Genomic DNA, 19633 nt, shown 5'->3' with positions numbered 1-19633 from the left:
TCATTGTAAGAGCTACCTCATTTGTATGCATATGGTAGTAAAGCAGGCAAGTGGGTGTTTAATTGGTACAAGGGTTTAAAAGGTCAGGCCTGAGCTCCAATCTTTCATTAAAAGTATGTTTATCATGGAGAAAGCAGCAAACCAGCATCAGTTGTTCCTGGCTGGTGTGAGCCTTTTCTTGTTGAGGTCCCCAGAGAGATGATGCTTTTAGAGACTGACTGTGAGAGTATTGTGCAGCTCCAACCTCACGTGACGTGAAGGAACGTCTCTTCATGTCCCCCATTGATTTGAGGACTATTGTTTGAGCTGTATGATAAATGGAAAGCTCGTGCTCATACATTGTGAATCCAATTAAACTGTCAGTTTAGTGGCACTGTATTGCAGCCACTTCCCCACACACAGACAACAAGAACGTGAATGCTACAGCAGTTGGGATGTGTTTTATCTACTAGGTTCTGGCACCAAATGGGCATGAAATGTGCTTGCCAAGTGAAATCCAAGCTAGCTTATGTAAGGGTTCTTCAGGAGATATCCTATTATTCATAAGAAGATGTAGGTAACGTTAAGATTATACTGCTTCAGATAAGGTGGAAGGCATAGATTTGGGCCCATGTAGATTACACAGTTCAGATCTGCTGGGCCCCAGTGACAAATCTGTGGCAGAAGTCCCAATAATAATGTGTAATTTACAGTAGAAGTCTCTTTGTTAGACGTAATGCACACAACTGTTTTTTTTAAACTTAAAAACGGCTACTGAAATTTTTTATTTGCATCTAAAAAACGGATCTGCAACACCCTCGCCGATGCAATGGCGAAGGAGTGCTTGCGAATAAGCCCCACAGCATGTCATCACATCACACAGGGGACATTGCAGTGGTTATTCCTGCCTGCAAGGCAGAAGTTAATCTGTGTATGATGTAAGAGTCTAGTATCCAATGATCTGTGTTACATCCTGTCTCTGTGAGCTGAGAGGTAATTGGAGGAGCAGCCACCACCTGACCAAGGGGAGATAATAAAACCCCTGACCAAGAATGTTCTAGAGAGCAGTTAGCTGAGCAGTAGCTCAGAAGCAGACTGGAGTCTCTCCAGTACAGACTCTTCGGAGTCTGTACAGCTAGCACACCAGACCAGAGCAGGAAGAGCCTAGCCCCTGCCTGAAGTGGAGCTAATAGCTAGTGAGTGAGGAAAGGGGTATCATCCTACCTTCAAGGGTGATACCTGAAGATATCCAGGATAAAGCTGAAGCTTCCTATTAGGACACAGCTACCTCCCAGCCTGCCATTGCATCCAGGCTGGCGATCTACATCCTGTGGCTTCCTCCAAGTACCTCTCCAGCACTCCACCATCTTGTTAAAGGCACGTTGCTGATGTTCCTGTCGGTTCCAATAAAGAACTGTAAGTGTTTCTGTTCAACCTCTGCCTCCGTCTGGTCCCTGCTACTCCGGCTGTCACCATCACGGGCACCCAGTCCACCACACAGAGACTCATACTCTAGACACCAAAGGGTTGCCCCAGGGAGATCCGCTATAGCAGCCTCTCCCTCATCATTTCTTGCCAACACCACCCTGCTGGAGACCTGCCAGGCTGTAGGACAGCCCTCCGGTTCCCCATACCAAGCACCGTGACACAAGCATGCTTAGGCCGCAACCGCCAGCCACTCAGGTACTGCGGGCTCAGGCTCTCTCCAGGCCCCAAGAAAAGGCTAGGCCCCGGTGGGGGATGTTGCAAGTGGCGTCACGAACAGGATTGGTACTTCTGTGCCTTATTACGGCATTAAAGACTTTCCTTTATTAAAGACTGTGCTGCCGAACCCTGCTGCCATTTGGGTTTAGGCCCAAGTGATTGTGTGTTTCTGGACTGAACTGTGTTAATGCTGCCACGTGCTGTCGAGCGCCACTCCAGCACTCAAGAGGTTAATCCCTGCAAGAACTGTACCAGCTCTGCTACATCCGGCGCTGCCGCGCCTAAAGATTTTACCTCAGAAACTGTGGCGCAGCAAGTAATTCCAGCCCGCCAAAATCTTCACTGGCTGGAAACCCAGACGACACACCAAGCTCCACCGACGCGCGAAGGGCGCGAACCCCGCCTCCTGTGGCGCAGGAAAAATTAGAGCCCGCCACAGCTCTTGGCGGGAAGGACTTGGACTCCTCCCTCTGGCGCGACGTGGACTTCCTGCCCCGCCTCAACAAAACGCCAGAACTCATGCGGATCTTGGACTGTGAGGTCAGCACCATGTGGGGTCCTCCGCCATTCCCTCCTGTGGAGCGTCCAGAGTTTTATGAAGTCTTAGAGACCATGGTTGTGGTCTCTGCGCAGCCGGTCCGGAGGCCCTTTGCTGGGCACCGGCTGCATCGAGGACTGACGCGAGCCTTTGTCACCCGGAGGTATGTCCAGACGGTGACGGAGTATCAAGTACCACCCGGGCGGTTCCTCGTGTCTCTCCCGGTTACCATGCCGGTACCGCGGACCCACGTGGAGGCGCCACGTGGGGAGGCCCCGATTCCTGTCGAGCCAGCGCCTGGGCCTACTGCTGCTGTGCCACCTGCTACAAGGCCTACTGTCCCTGCTGTTCGGCCTGCTAGCCCTGCTGAGACGGTTCCTGATCCTCCGGCTGCTCCTGCTCCTGTTCCGGCACCTGCCCGACCAACACGGAGATCCGAGCCTGCACCGGAGCCACGAGCCCCAGCACCGGCACCTCCGCAGCCTCGAGGTCGAGGTGAGGCCGTCCGCCGGAGACTCCGAGACGCTGTATCCGAACAGCGACGCCGCGAGAAGGAGGCCCAGCGTTACATGGCCGGCCGGTCTGCAGCTGGAGCCTGGGTGGAAAAGAACCGCACCACCGGCATGGTCCGGTTCTTCGACAAACAACGCGGCTATGGTTTCGCCACCCAGGACTACACCGGACGGGAGGTATTTATTTCCCGCCGGTCTGTTAAGAGGCCTGACTTGCCAGAGAGCCTGCACAACCTGAAGCCAGGAGAGTGTATTGAGTTCTCCCTGCAGGAGGGCCCCCGAGGACCATGGGCGGCTGGTGTGATCCGGATCCCCGACTCCGATGAGGACCGCTACCCACCGTATGACGAGCTGTATGAGGACGACGAGTGGCCGGAATCCCCGAACACCTCCTCTTCCTCGGCTGCGAGTCCCCGGGCGGTGACCCACGTGAATGCTCCGTCCACAGTAATCGTGAGTACGGGTCCCATTGCCATCCATGGGCCGGGCATGATCCAGGGTGCCACCCCCACTGTCTCCCCTGCCGGGAGCCTTGCCAGGTCCCGTAGTTCTTCTGTGGGAGAAGACATCCAGGCTACTGAACCTTGTCCGGAGGTTCCGACGAGGCCTACTTCTCCACTTGCCGGTTACCAATGGGGTGATGACCCGGCCCCAGAAGAACCGGAGCTAGAGGGAGCCACGGCGCTGCCGCAGGCCCCTATTTATTTACTGCTGGACCCCTCTGTGGTCCCTGGCTCAGTTGAGCCCCCGGCTGGAACAGCCGACATCCCGAGCGACAGCGCTCCTCTCCCTGAAGGTCAGGAGGATGTTGCTGCACCTGCAGTACCCGCTACTGCCACCGGGTGTCCCCAGCCGGAACCTTCCACCGCTGAGGATACACAGGATTCCCTGCTGGAGCTGGAACCTGTCCCTGCTAAACCCAGCGATGCATCTGATTAACCCCTGAAGGGCTGTAGCCCACTTCAGGTACTGTACCACGTGTATATATGTGTATCTATGCCTCTTTTCCCTAAAGAGCCAGAAACTGTCCTGAGACTCTTACCCTTATTTATCTCAGTGAAGAGATTTTCCACTATTATGTGCTATGATAGCACCCCTTCCTCTGCCACAGCAGAGATTCCTACCAAAGGACTCTGTCCCTCTACACATAGAGGAGACCCTTTGCATCCTTTATTGCACTTTTCCCCACATCAAGGGCTGTGCCCAGAAGATGGACTTTCCCATTAAAGACCTTCTGTGAGACTTTTGCCAACTCCAGGGAAAAGTTGCTACTTTACTGACTTATTTTGATATTGCACTTAATGCCTTCCTTTTTGGTATGGACATTCTGCTTGCACTTTTATGCCTTTTCCTTTTCAGGTAAAGAGACATTTTATGCTGCTACCCTGAGTATCCTACCTATCTGTAACGTTTGTAACGTTCAAGATGTGTACCCATTGGGCTCCTAAGCCAATGTGAATTTACCTACTGTTTGCACACTGTCATAATATATGTCAGTAGTCTGCATTAACCCTTTCATAGGCTTTACAGGTTGTAGTGTGGCTGTGTCGGACCGTCTTTTTTGTAAAACACTGACCGCTACCTTATTACCCAAGCCGAGGTTTGCACATGGGGGTAGTCCGTAAACTGCGGGTCCTTCGGGGACCGGGAGTGTTACAGAGCTAGCACCTGGATGCCACTCATACTATGGGTAAGGATGTCAGTCAGGAGGTACTCGTGTCGCATATGCTAACGCAATGCAGATATACACATTATATATTTGTCGCCAGGGAAGAAGTGTTTACATAACAAATATACAGGCCTTGGTGCAAGGAGTGGATTACAGGACATGACACCACACCTTTCCTACTGTACAGTTCGGTTTAATGGCGTTAGCGACCAACTGTCTTACTTCGCATTTACATATATGTGTCTTAGTCCGACACCAACCCAGGTGCCTGTCTCCAGGACCATGGGCGGTTTGTCCCTACACACTTCACATAGCCTGCACTTCCCCGAAGTGCCCGTATCCACCTCTGCGCCCCCCAAACCATCTGTAGTCGAGCCGAGGGCGGCTCTTTCAATTGCCCCGGGGGTATGCAACACCCTCGCCGATGCAATGGCGAAGGAGTGCTTGCGAATAAGCCCCACAGCATGTCATCACATCACACAGGGGACATTGCAGTGGTTATTCCTGCCTGGCAAGGCAGAAGTTAATCTGTGTATGATGTAAGAGTCTAGTATCCAATGATCTGTGTTACATCCTGTCTCTGTGAGCTGAGAGGTAATTGGAGGAGCAGCCACCATCTGACCAAGGGGCGATAATAAAACCCCTGACCAAGAATGTTCTAGAGAGCAGTTAGCTGAGCAGTAGCTCAGAAGCAGACTGGAGTCTCTCCAGTACAGACTCTTCGGAGTCTGTACAGCTAGCACACCAGACCAGAGCAGGAAGAGCCTAGCCCCTGCCTGAAGTGGAGCTAATAGCTAGTGAGTGAGGAAAGGGGTATCATCCTACCTTCAAGGGTGATACCTGAAGATATCCAGGATAAAGCTGAAGCTTCCTATTAGGACACAGCTACCTCCCAGCCTGCCATTGCATCCAGGCTGGCGATCTACATCCTGTGGCTTCCTCCAAGTACCTCTCCAGCACTCCACCATCTTGTTAAAGGCACGTTGCTGATGTTCCTGTCGGTTCCAATAAAGAACTGTAAGTGTTTCTGTTCAACCTCTGCCTCCGTCTGGTCCCTGCTACTCCGGCTGTCACCATCACGGGCACCCAGTCCACCACACAGAGACTCATACTCTAGACACCAAAGGGTTGCCCCAGGTTCCCCATACCAAGCACCGTGACACAAGCGTGCTTAGGCCGCAACCGCCAGCCACTCAGGTACTGCGGGCTCAGGCTGTCTCCAGGCCCCAAGAAAAGGCTAGGCCCCGGTGGGGGATGTTGCAGATCCATTGACTTTAATAGGAAATACGCCATGTATCTGGTCACTGTATTTCTCACCTCCGTCAGACCGCAGCGTAAAAAATAGAACATGTCTTTTTTAATGTTTTTGTGGTACAGTCTCTCTATCAAAGTCTATGGGAGTACAAAAGGTCACACTGGTGTCAGACAATCATATTTTGCAGATATGGACAGTTTACAGTGGTATATGGGTTACATACAGTTGAAATACAGCACGTTTTTTCAAGACGTCCGCAAAAACGGGACCCCAAAATGTATACACGTAGCCTTGCACATTCAAATAGTTCCCCTGCTCATCAGAGACACTTCTTTTAAGTATATGTCACTGAAATGATCAGCTGATTGCCCAGCACCTCGCTTGGATGATTTTGCTGGGGGAGGCTGCAGCAAGCAATAAATCTCCCTTGAACTTGCCACTGTAATGTAATGTGGTATTACATGAAGAGGTAGAACAGCAGCCTCTCATACAGAACATAAAGTATAAGTGTAGGTGGGCACTAATAAGGAAGGTTCCGGATTTTATTTGTACATCCAAAAACATACAGATATAAAAATGGGACCTACAGACCTCTGTGTTAAAAATTGGTCTTTGTAACAAAAAAACAACTAGCTTGAAAAAATAAAAAAATAAAAAATATAGCGCTTTAGAGATATGTCAAAATTTTATTTTAAGTAAAAAAATGGAGAGGAAAAGGTGATGTCTCTTTGAAGGGTTCAAAGTTCGGATGCCGTATGAGAGGTAGGTACCCGGGAGGTATTTTAAGTGGCTGGCAAGATATAGGGCCCTATATCTGCATTGTAAGGCTAAAAATCGGATCGGACCAGTATAAATGACAGGTAATCTTAAATGACTGTAGTCATACACTCACAGTTAGACGGTTCTGGCTTGTTTTCATATTAGACAAAGTTTCTTCGCAATGGAGAATAATGAAAGGCAGTGTGGGCTGAGTACACTTTGGCGTCTCCACCGCCGCGTGTGTTGCGCAATGGCGCTCCAAGGTAGGTATTCTGGGTCGAGTCCTGCGTCAAGCAGCAAAAAGAGTTTACAACACAGGATTTTCTGCTATAAATCTCTTATTGCGTTTTGAGTTCTTGGTGCTTTTTTGTGAGTGGTTGTTAGATGGGTCTCGATCCTATGATTTATAGCTGTAACTGTGGCTAGACGCGTTTCAGAGCAAACAGCTCTTTCCTCAGTAGCTAAAAGCTATACTTTATGCAATAGCTTTGACCTTTTCCCATTGGGTGTTTTAGGGATAAGGTGGTAGCACATAAGGGCGGCTAGATAAATCTGATAAGTGCCACTAAATCTTTCATCTCATACAGAACAACACATTAAGAAATGGCATATAAGCTTGTTATTAAAAGGACAGAATATACAAGTTTATACAGTTTATGTATACACGATAATCTTGGTGATCATGGGATTGTGAATGGGGATTATTGATTTGCACACTCTACATCTTTTCCATGTCTACTCTTATATGCAGGAAACAAAAGGAAATATCTATAGTAAGCCGATGGCTGATAAGATACTGAAGGGGATGTACATCTCACCCAGATTGTTCTGATATGTAAGGGAATGGCAGGTAGGCTGGTAATAGGATTTGCCATTCCCATCCCCTCCAGTACACACCTTCTGGCCACTCCTGGGAAAACTCAGGTGTCTGGGATTGTCCTTGTTAGTGAGGAATAAGGTAGAGCTTGGCTTAAAAACCACAACGGTGTTTGCTACTGCTGGAGACTGTCTTGACTATCTGAACTTGTGTCTTTTTTATAGGCGAGGCAACTAAAATCTGTTTACTAAGAACCCAGATGGACAGGTGTTTATTTTTCACGTGCTGCATATATGAATTGAATAAAACTCTACATTTGGGCTGTTACCCTTGGAGTCTGTGTCATTGCCAAACACAGTAACCCCATAACCTTACACTATACTACAGTACTGTACTGTACAGGTGCCATATGGTAGCCACAAAGAGTGCTGTGGTTGTAGCCCCAGCCCTTAGTTCCCTAATATTATTGTGAAACTATGGATTTTGCTATCTTAAAGGAGGAATAAATATCTTTTGCAGAAAAGATAATCTTATATGATAAAAGGTAAATCTTTCACAACTTGGTGGGAATGTGAAATGGGGAGGTGGGTATAGTTGCTGCATGAAGTCCAACACAAAGCCTAACAATTTCCAGCCATCAAAAATCCTTGTCTGTATACAGATAATAAAATTCTCTTGTTGCCTTCATAATGGCAGCATTCACATCCGGAAATGCTGACCGCTGATGATTTCCTTGGTTTTTCTTATAGGCATTGCATTGATTTTGCAGGTGTTTATAGCTGAATATCATTTCTTACCAGGCAAATGATTTCAATCTCAAATAAAACTTTGATATATCAGCTGTCCTAAACTTGTCTGGAAGCTACACAAAAGGAAGCAATTCATAGTTTTTACGTGTAATGCCATCAGTCATGAATTCTTAAAAATGCTATTAGTAAAAATATTCTCCATATCATGAAAAATATTCTCCAGAGGCCTGGTCACTTCAGGGGTCCTAAAATTTTTCTTACTACACATATAGATTTCAAACTTTAGGACAAACCTCGTAAATTCTGGACTGCTATAAATTTTCAGAAGCTATTCCAGTAAATTCATTGGCTGGGTTTGTAAAACAGGTTTTCTACCGAAAGTAGGTATGTTTGGGTAGGTTAAGGTTGTCCTGGGGCATTAAAGGACATCTGTCACCTGGATCAAGTATTGTAAACCAAGCACACTGACATACTGGTGTGTGCCCCCTCTGGCAGGATCCACTTTTCTTTAAAATTCTTTTGCCTTTGTTTTTTTTAAATATAAGGCTTTAAAAATTACACTAATAAGCCCGAGGGACTCAGGCTCATTTGCATAAATTAAAATGGAGCACACAATAGCTTGTGAGTATGCTTAGTTTACAATCCTGGAGGTAGATTTCCTTTAAGTAATGTCAAAGTGTAGAGTTCTTTGTCGATGGTAAAGTATCAAGGCAAGCAACAAAAGTATACACCGTCTAAAAACATTTTCATTTCTTCTGACTAGAGCTATGCAAAGTTGCCGTGTCTGCTTCATGCCCACCTGAAAGCTAATATGGTGCCACCAGTTGAACATTTCGACTGGATTGGTGATTGTGCATTGCCATTCCATTGATCCGAATGGGACTAGCAAAATAGAGTACAGTGCTTTTCTCTGGTTGACAATTACATAGAAATTAACTTATGATCCATTTCAACATAAGTAAAATTTGGCTCAGAGACCTTTGCAGACTGCTAGCAAGTGTACTAGGATGGACTAACTATACGATAGCACATCAAATCTGACAATAGCAACACCAAAAAAAATAATTGATGAACAATATGAAATATCAAAGTTTATTTAAGCACAATAAAAATATTTAAAACCAACAGAAAAGAGAAGGAGCTAGCTATAAAACACCCCTGAACTATATATCAGTGGCATCACAAACAGTGTTGAGAGACAACATAATTCCTTATATGCAAACCATGTGCCAAGTGTTTCCTGTAGGTCCCCTTTTTTGTATATTCTTTTGCTGTTTCGTATGCTATGTATTCACACAGTTTCACTGTTTATTTTCTTTTTCTTATACATTGTGAAGGAGATGCTGTGATGGACATTAATGGGGGAAGGGGAGGCTGTGAGGACATAACTTGGGGACTGTGTGGGGCTGTGAGGGCATTACTGCACGGGCTGCGAGGGCATTACTGGAGTGCTCTTGAGACATAACTGAGGGACTGTAGTGAAATTACTGGGGAGTTATGGAGGACATTATGGGGGGCTGTGGGGACATTTCTTACTGGGGACTGTGGAGACATTTCTTACTGAGGCTGTGGGGACATAACTTACGGAACACTGTGGGGACATTACTTGCTGTGGGGGACATTACTTGGGGGACATTATTAACTGAGGACTGTGGGAACATTACTTACAGGGGGCTGTGGGGATATTACTTATTTAGTGTAGGGGCACTATTCAGTATGGTGTTATTTTAGTGGGGGGGCATTATTTATTGTGGGTATGATCAGATGGGAGATCCTTTCACTTGGGGTCATTAAATGACATTTACCATCAGTCTGACTGATGGTAGCACTTACAGGCTTACCGGGTGATGCAACTGGAACTGTTTGTAGTAGGAGCAGGAATATGTAAGTTGGCCTCAGGCAAAGCTGTCTTTACATTTAGCTATGTCCTGCACTGATAGTCTTAAATAAATTCAAAGCCCGCAATGGCAAGAGCTGCTCAATTGACATCAGCCTGAGCACCTCCGGACAGTTTACATATTTTTTTATAGTTCAGTACAGTTGTTTTTGGGGCACACAAGTGTGAAAGGGGGTTATGTATAGGAGTGGACACAAATGTTAATTTGGTACGTATGCACTGGGGCCTGTGCCCCAAATCTTTTACGCCCCTGCCATGAAGATTACCACAGTCACAGTGCCTGGATCTATAAGTAAGTGTCCCTGGTTTCATTTTTATAGTAGATTTGGGCATTGTATAGTTCCATGGGTGTTTAAGAATTGACTCCTTTTTTGCTGTTGGCATTATATGGCTTTGCTTAAATAAACTTTGATATTAAATATTACTCATTGGCCCACATTGAATAAAGCATTTCCACCAGTTTTCTCTCTGACTTTGAAAAGAATGTGCAAACTGCCTGCACATGTATTTATAAGCTGTCTGTGGCCGTTTTGGGTCGTGGATGCACTGTGTCTGACAAGACAGAAAAGATGTGCACTTAAAGGAGCGAGTTAGTGCTTAGTCGGAGCTTGTGCCACATTTCTTACTGACGTGCGCACCAATTCTGTCTGCACTGTAATTCTGTAGCATGAACAAAGTGCACCAAAAAAATGCACACTCCAGAACAGTGCTGGGGCGCCAGATTAATGACGTTTTGATTAATCTGGTGCACTCTGCACAGTCCAGAGGCAAACTGCACTATGCTCAGTTTTGATACATCTGGGCCATTGACTCTTTTGTGTTTGTTTTTTTTATGTACTAAATGATGAACCATCGTGCCCTGGGACAATATGTCACATTATTATTTTTATATTCAGAAACCACAGGTGGGAGTCATTTTATCCGATAACTGTGCTAAGAATATGAAAAAAACATACCACTGTAAACAATACATAAATATCCCTTCAGAATCCTAGGGTTTCTACCATTTGTACATTCAGTTGCCCTGGCAACAAAGTACAGAAACATCTTCTTGACAAAGAAAACTGAATAAAATCCCTGTACATGAGTGAGCATAGTCATACTGAGACATGGCCTCCATTATTCCTATAGTAACACTATGTCACTATTATAATACATCTGAATAGCAATCCAGCAAGAGGACAGGTTCATATCATCGAAAAGCAATAACCAGAACACATAGGGTAAAATAGTAATGATTCGAGCCCCCCCTGTTTTGCTATGTTTTCAGTTATCTGAATTAAGTTTTTTAGTCTTTTTTAGTCTTCTTCCCAAACTGTAAGGATCTATATGTGGCAGAACCTAACTGCCCCATTAGGCAAAATAACTTCCAAAATCTTCATCAAATATAATTGATTCATCCCATGAGTGACCCTGCAAAACGTAACACAAAACACATATATTCAGAGGGATTCTTTAAAAAGCCCATTATACAGTATCTTAATGAGCAAATACAATTTGCTTACGGTACAGTTAATTTACTTACTGATATTTTACAGTATAAAACAGAATAAGGTGCAACATATAAATATCCTTGGCCTGTCTGAACCATAAAAGGGAACCCATCAGCCGAAATTTAAATAAAGCACTACTGGTATAATGTCAAAAGGATTAAAATATTCCAGATCATCTTTAAAATATGTGATAAGGGCATCACAGTTTGGAGGAAAAGGACAACTACAATTCTGAGTATTGAAGGAAAGGTGAATATTGAAAGGAAAAAAGGAAGGGAGTATTTCCACTAGTGTGTTCTTAACCCCTTAACGACCTGGCCCATTTTTGGTGTTTCATTTCCATTTTTCACTCCCCATCTTCAAAAAAAATCTATAACTTTTTAATTTTACATGTAAAGAGCTCTGTGATGGCTTGTTTTCTGCGTAACAAATTACACTTCATAATGATGGTATTGAATATTCCATGCCGTATACTGGGAAGCAGGAAAAAAATTTCAAAAGCAGTGAAAATGGTGAAAAAACTTCATTTTTTTGTGGGCTTGGATTTTACAGCTTTCACTGTGCGCCCCAAATGACAGGTCTGCTTTATTCTTTGGGTCGGTACAATTTTTTTTTTTAATTTTGCCATATTCTGGCACTAACAACTTTTTCATACTTCGGTGTACAGAGTGGTGGGTGATATCACTTTGTGCGACTTGCAGTATGCAGCAAAGACTCACCGGTTATGGAGAGGGCTAGATTATATACATCATAGGCATATACATAAAAATTAGTCAGAAAACTGGTAAAATAATGTAGAATACGATACATTACAGCAATTGTATCAAAGGTTCAAAAATACTATGCTTGATGATATATAAATTCGCTCTCACAATAGATGGCACAGATGGGTATAAACCCAATGTTAGTCTTGCTGAGCATTGATGTTGGTCACGATAAACTGTTGCACAAGACCGTTTTTGCATACAATATTTTATATAATTTTATGGTTTATGTTTTTTTAACATTTATTTGTTCTTATTTTCTACCAGTACAATTAATGTTATGGTACCTTCCTTCTTTTTCTCCAATATTCATCTTATTCATGTCTCTTTCATGGCCTTGTGTGGTGGAATCATCCAGAAAATCAGCTTTGAAGTGAGATGTAAATTGGTTGTATAAAGTCAAGGAGAGAGAGAGTTTAGCACTGGAGACAAGCTCCCCTCACCTCAGAGTACTGATATCCCTGTGTACAGGGACATTGTTAGTCTGCTCTACTGAAATCTAGTGAATGCCATCAATCTTCTGAGGCAGAGAGATCTTGACTTCAGTACTAAGCATTCCATCTCTCTGATTTTATACAACCAATTTTATAGAGGATGCCACTAGGATGAGCAATGAAAAGAAACAAGATCTGGAAGGTGTTAATCTGCTTCACAACATACTGGTAGTTTTTTGGGTCAATTTCTTCTGGAAGTTTCCCTTTAAAACCAACTTAGTAGATACTAGATGAACTTCAGTTTGCCTGTGTATTATGCAGAGTGTTCCAGATTCATGATTTGTGGCACAAATTCTTTATGAATCTGGCGTCCTCTGCACTGCCCCGACAGAGTGAACTATTTCTTTTTTGTGCACCTTTAACATGGGGAGTGCAACACAATTCTGTCCAACTTTGCGTGTTAAATGTGGCCCACAGTCTAACTGAGCGCTGGAACGCCCATTTCAGTGCAAAATTTTGTGTTGCGTTGGGTACAGTGCATCGTGCGCCACAATTGTGTCTCGGACACTTCTTAAATACCCATGCAAGCAGTTTGCATGGAAAAGAACGTGCAAAGCCCGCCAGAAAACCAGTGTAAGGACCTTCGTAAATATGGGCCATAAGGTTTGGTTTACATTATGGAAATTAAAGGGCACCTACCACCCCAATTCTACCTATAAAGGTAGAAGGGGTGGTAGGTGGATGGATGGGATGTGAGGAGAACCCTTTTTTGGGCTAATCCTCACATCCCAGTTGTCTTTTAGAAAACTTTATTGCAGTTACATGCTAATTTTTTTATGCGGCTACTGGGGCGTGGAGTAGCCGGACATGAGGCTACTAGTCGCGGCTACTCCATGCCCCAGTAGCCATGCTACTCCGCCGACCAGGTAATCTTCGGTGCGCAGCTCCTGGTAGCTGCGCCCTCGTCCGAGTCCCCCGGCTACTGCGCATGCACAGTAGTTCCGGCCCCGGAGCCGCGGCCGCACAGCTGAAGGCATGCGCAGAACGCAGGGCGCGCAGCTACCTGGAGCTGCGCGCCGAAGATTACCTGGTAGGCGGAGTAACGTGGCTACTGGGGCGTGGAGTAGCCGCGACTAGTAGCCCCATGTCCGGCTACTCCACGCCCCAGTAGCCGCATAGAAAAATTAGCATATACCTGCAATAAAGTTTTCTTAAAGACACCTGGGACGTGGGGATTAGCCCAAAAAAGGGCTCTCCTCACGTCCCATCCATCCACCTACCACCCCTTCTACCTTTATAGGTAGAATCGGGGTGGTAGGTTCCCTTTAAGTCAATTTTTCATCTATGAAGGCAGCTGCAATATATGGTAAAACCACATTATCTCACCTGATTTCATGCAAGAAATGATAACACCACAGGTTACCTTCACTTCCACAGTACTACTGAATATTAATAGGCCAATCAAACTCAACCAACCAGTTCTAGAAAGGTGACTTAATTTTTCTTATTGTAATATTGTTTGCATCTTAAGCCAACTTCAGGAGTGGGCCTACAGTGGTTTGAATTTCCAACGACCAAACATTTGAGCTGGGTAACCACTTTCCCTATAAACAGCACTTTCTCATTTGTCCTTTATTTTTTGACTACCATGAACTAAAATATGATCTTAACTCAGTATGCCCGATGCCGCCAGGGCCCAAGTGTACAATACTTATCTGTGGCAAACTGCACTGCATAATGATGTGCCATCAATACAATTAAGTTGGCACATTGTGAGCTCAACTCAACGAAGGTACAGGGAGGTTAAATGAGCTGCTTGTCACAAAAAGTATCTAAAAAAACAGTTCTCCCTAGTAGTTTGCCCATATTGTATCATGTACAATGTTTTTCACAGATCGATTGTCTTTAGATGTTATTAGAACTTTGAATATTGGAAAAACAAAGCTCAACAGGGTGTATTGGATACAGCCTAGCGTTGTGTCACAGGCTTACATTTTAGGTTTGTTGTATGCTGACATGGACCCTACCCAATCACAGCTTGAACCCTAAACCTCCAACCCTTAGTGAACTAAAGGTGAAACTAAACAATCCTTTTCGTATGGAGTATATTATATACACTTCGAAAAAATTACAGCATGAGTTTGAACAAACTTGGCTTGATGTCTCTGCCCTACAGACCAGTGCACTGCTTCTAGATTGTATGAGGACTTCAGAGGAAATTTCCCTGTTGTAAAACACTACTCTTGTAATTGATGATGGTACTGTTAGGAGAGGGCACGTTGATGCTATAGCATCTGGATGCTCCTCTTTTCCTCTCATCTGCGGATTGGGAGTGGTGCGAGAAAGGGTTGTTGATTTAGCATTTTTGTTGTGTAGTAAAATAGAAAATGCAATTTTTTTAAGTTCCATTAAATATTATCTGATAAAAAAAATACTGAGAAAACAAAAGTAAAGGCTTACCTGAGCCACAAAAAAAAAATATAATGATTAAAAACGGGAAAATGATTTTGTCATAAAATGGTTAAATAGGTTGTCCAACTTGGAAATAAAAGCTGATTTAATAAAGCTTTGTGTTAAAAGAAGTAAAATGAACTTAGCTAAACCTGATTCATTTGGAATTAACTTTAGATTAATTTACAGACTTTCCCCAGGCATTACACACAAATATTTTCCATGTTGCAGGGCTTGGCTGCAATACCAGACACATCCCATATGGAAGTAAGGGCACAATGGAAACAGACCCAAGTATGCTAATTTTAGTTTGAACAAAACTTTATTGATCAACAAGCAAAAAGACGCCTTACAGTAGAACCAGCGAAACATATGCCCCGCACAGGGGGAAGTATAACAAAGCCTCATCGGATTCATAGCCAGCTACTGTATCATTTGAGCAATAAATTATAAGGGGGAAGAGAGAAAAAGGCTTTGACACATAAATAGTAGTAGGTGAAGAAGTTGTCTTGGTAGAGGACTCATACGAGCCATGGAGTTACAGATGAATATTTAGGGTGACAGTACTGAATCCCTCTCAAGGTTGGGGGCGCCCTGTGAAACAATCCAAGAGTTCCATATCCCTTCAACAGCTGGTAGGTGTCAGTCTTGGTCGCCTCGATTCTCTCATACAACATCAGTAGGTTAATTCTATTTTTACTGCTGTAAACGACAGATGAGGCAATTTCCATTTCGCCGCTATGTGTATTCTAGTTGCCAATGCTATGAATTGAATTAGTCGATGTGCTTTGTTTTTGACCTTCGCTGGCTCCCAGCAATAAGACTCATCGGTCACTGGTGTCGCAGTATCTAATAGGGGACGGAAAAGGGTCTTGACATTGTTCCATAGAGAGACAACTACAGGGCAATACCACCAGAAATGGACCATGTCGCCCAGGGCGTTACAGCCCCGGAAACATGTATTGGGCAGATGGGGATACATATTAGCAAGTCGGGCAGGTACATAGTAGGCCCTATGTAGTAATCTGAGGGAGGTTTCTGTCAGAGAAACATGTTGGCTACCTTTAGCTAGGGTTGTGCAGTAGTGTCTCCATCTCGACAAAGAAAACTGGCAGCCCAGGTCAGCTTCCCACTGCTCCATAAAGCGTGACTTGACGTACAGGGGTAGGGGGGCATTATAGATAGGATATAAGAGGGAGATTGTCCCTCTACAAACAGATCATTTATAAAGATAGTCTCAGAAGTTGTACTGGAATCCAAAAATGTCCCTCGAGGTATAGAGCGTACAAAAGAGCCTAAAGACTTTGGAGGGAGGAATCTCTTATTTTCCATTGATTTTATTGCTAGATAAAAAGAGGGGAAATATTTTATACTATTCTGTATCACGACAGCTTTTGAATTGTTGAGGAAAGCCAAATATGTAGTGATTCTGTAATGGAATTGTATATTCGCTGTTATGGTAATTATGAATTTTATGTCTATGTATTTTGTATAAGATGATCTGTTTAAATAAAATAAAAAGCATTAAAAAAAAAAAAAAAGAAGTTCCCTTGTTTAAGCCCCGGAGGAAAGGCAGAATTGTGGAATATCAGTAGCAATAAGCAGGGGTTGGATTGAAGTTTATGTAAAAATCTAACAGAGGGCCACAGTTTTAAAGAGTGAAATAAAAAGGGTAACAATGTTGGTACAGGGTGTGGCAATGTGCCTGTCATCTAAAACAAGCTTGATAAGGATACTAGTTGGAGTAATTGGGATTCCAGAGCAATCCATCTAGACGTGTTTTTGAGGGTAGCTATAGAGGCAAATTGGGTTATTTGTTCAATAATGGTTTGGTGCCTGGAAAAAGGGGTTAAAAGTCAGAGAAGCCACAGGCTAGGCAAACTTCCATAGAAAGCCACATAGTTTTACAAAGTCAGAAGTGCCAGTGCTCTACTCCAAACTTTCATCTACACATATCGATGAGAAGTCTCACCACCTCTTCTTAGGTAAGGAATAAAAGATCCCCTTGATTCACTGTTCCTCTCTCAGTTTCCATTCACTGGATCGAGATATGGACCCTTTCTCACTCGCGTGCCTGAGATTCACTGTCGACTCTGTGTTGGAAATTATAGACAGATGGTGCAGATCTCCAAGGTAAAGGGTAAAAAAAATTATTGTATATACACTCACAAAGGTACATTAAAACGCGCGTAACAAATCTCAAAAAAGAAGGGAGAGGTATTTGGCATTTCATTTTCTTTTTAGAGATTTGTTTTAATGTACCACTGTGAGCATAAACAATAATTTTTTTTACTCTTTAACATGGCGATCTGCACCATCTGTCCATAATTTCCAACACAGAGACGACGGTGAATCTCAGGCACGGGAGTGAGACAGGATCCATATCTCGATCCAATGAGTGGAAACGGAGAGCGGAACAGTGAATGAAGGGGATCTTTTATTCCTAACCTAAGAAGAGGTGGTGAGACTTCTCACCGATATGTGTAGATGAAAGTTTGATATGGAGCAGAGCACTGACTTTGTAAAAAAATGGGTTATTTGAGCTACTTTGTAACAGAGGATGAAGTTGGGCATGGACAAGCTTATTCCAAACAAATTTAGAGACATGGGAGTGTATAAGTTTGAATGTTCTTGAGGGGACTGGAATGGACAGGGACCGAAAGAGGTATAAAAACCTCGGCAAGGTCACCATTTTTATTGTGTGAATACGACCCAGCCAAGATAGGGAGGGTTTGGACCAGTTATTTATATCAGTTTAGAATTGCTTTAGTCGTGAGCAGTGCCCCCAAATATGTGATATGGTTTGGCTGTATTTTGAACCCAAAGGAATTTTGGACAGACTTAAAACTGTTCAGGAGATGCAATAGGTTTGGCAGGGATGTGTGGGGGCTAGTGATTGACAGGAGCAGGTCATCTGCAAAAAAAAGGTTAAGTGTCGCTGGTAGTAGAATAGCCCTGAATAAAAGGGTTGGCCCGTATTGCTGCAGCTAACGGTTCCGTAGCTGGAGCAAAACAAATTGGGGGTTGTGGCCGACGGACAACCCGACTGATTTGGACAAACCGCGGGATTTACAATTCAAATTGCAAATTGCAAGTTGCAAGACAATGCACTCACATACACAGGAAAGAAGGTCAACTCCGGCGGACCTCAGCGTGGAAGCGACAGATGCAGGAAAATGGACGCACGATCTTGAAGAAACGCACCTCGGGGATCGCGACAGGACCAGGTAAGTAAATCTGCCCCCATGTGTTCTTTCTGTTCTAGGTGATGTGCTAACATTTTATCCATCTTATTTAGGGTATTTGTAAAATACCCTAATGCTTTCTCGGTTTTCATAGTGAAAAGGGCTTTTAGCTGGAGTGTGGTGTTTAGTAAGATGTATGGGGTGGAGCTGGTTAGCCAGTTATAGCCTATGTAGCTGATTTTCTAATGTATGTTGGAGTTGCATGCCATGTATGTTAATTTTAGACTACCCCACTTGCTACAACATCTTATGCCACAAGTTGAGCAGTAATTTTGGCTAGCATGAGTTCAGGTCTCTTCATTATGTCAACATCTTCTATCATTTACACAAAAATACAGGTGCTCCCTAGACATAATGTATTTCTACTCAGTTGGCAAACACAGCATCCAGCTTATCACAACTCTAAGCTGTGAATACAGGACTCTCTGCTGCCATGTGAGCCTCTGTGTGCATTGTACTCTGGAGGAGATAAGAGGAGACACTCTAGGTACACACAGGAGACTAATGATAAAACAATATGCAAAACTAAACATGTTTACATCATGCTCTGGGTCACTGGCACCTGCACATCTGATACTTAATGACATATGTCGCACTGGGGTTTAACCTGGATTCCCCGTAGAGAGAAAGAAATATCCAAAGGGAAGAATACACTGCAGCAGACAGTTCTCTGAAACATTAACTATTATTGTTTTAGGAATTACAATGATGTAACAAGATTGTTCTATCATTCTGGGGCCTTGTGCACATTGGATGGAATGCAATAATAGTCTCTTTCTGGCACTCATTTACAATTTTTTTTAAAAATGAGATTTTATTTAATTTCATATGCCATTTAAATCTCTATACAGTGGGATAAGTTGCCTGGGGATCTACCCCCCTGACATTTGGCTGCTGCCGATGTGCGGGGTGTTTCCCCAGTGATGTCCCTAATAGCCACTCCCCATAGCCTTCTGTTGTCTCAGCTGACCATGTATGTCACTCAGCAGGAGGCTTAGACCTCCAGATGTATCTACCAGCCATGCTGTGCTGGCTGCCAGAACTACTCCAGTTGCACCTTGGTGTAAGTTTGAGTAAAAACCAGTGTCAAGCTAATGCCTCTCCCTATAAACCCCAGCAGGTTACTAGAAGAGAGCAGCACTGGAGGAGTCTCTCCAATGATCCACTTCTGGCACTAGATTCAAAAACTGCTTCAAGCTGCGTTCACATGATACATTTGCATTATGTTTTGAAATGCATTGGGCAAAATTTTTCATCACATGTAAAAACATTTTCTTAGTAGAAACATGCTATTGTTATATGACAAAACACATGCGTTTTGCCCAGAATATATCACAGCTCAGCTTTCATTTTACCAGTGCTCAGGA

Source organism: Engystomops pustulosus, chromosome 7 (genome assembly GCF_040894005.1).
Source record: "Engystomops pustulosus chromosome 7, aEngPut4.maternal, whole genome shotgun sequence".
NCBI classification, from domain to species: domain Eukaryota; kingdom Metazoa; phylum Chordata; class Amphibia; order Anura; family Leptodactylidae; genus Engystomops; species Engystomops pustulosus.
Note: the sequence above shows the minus strand (reverse complement) of the source record.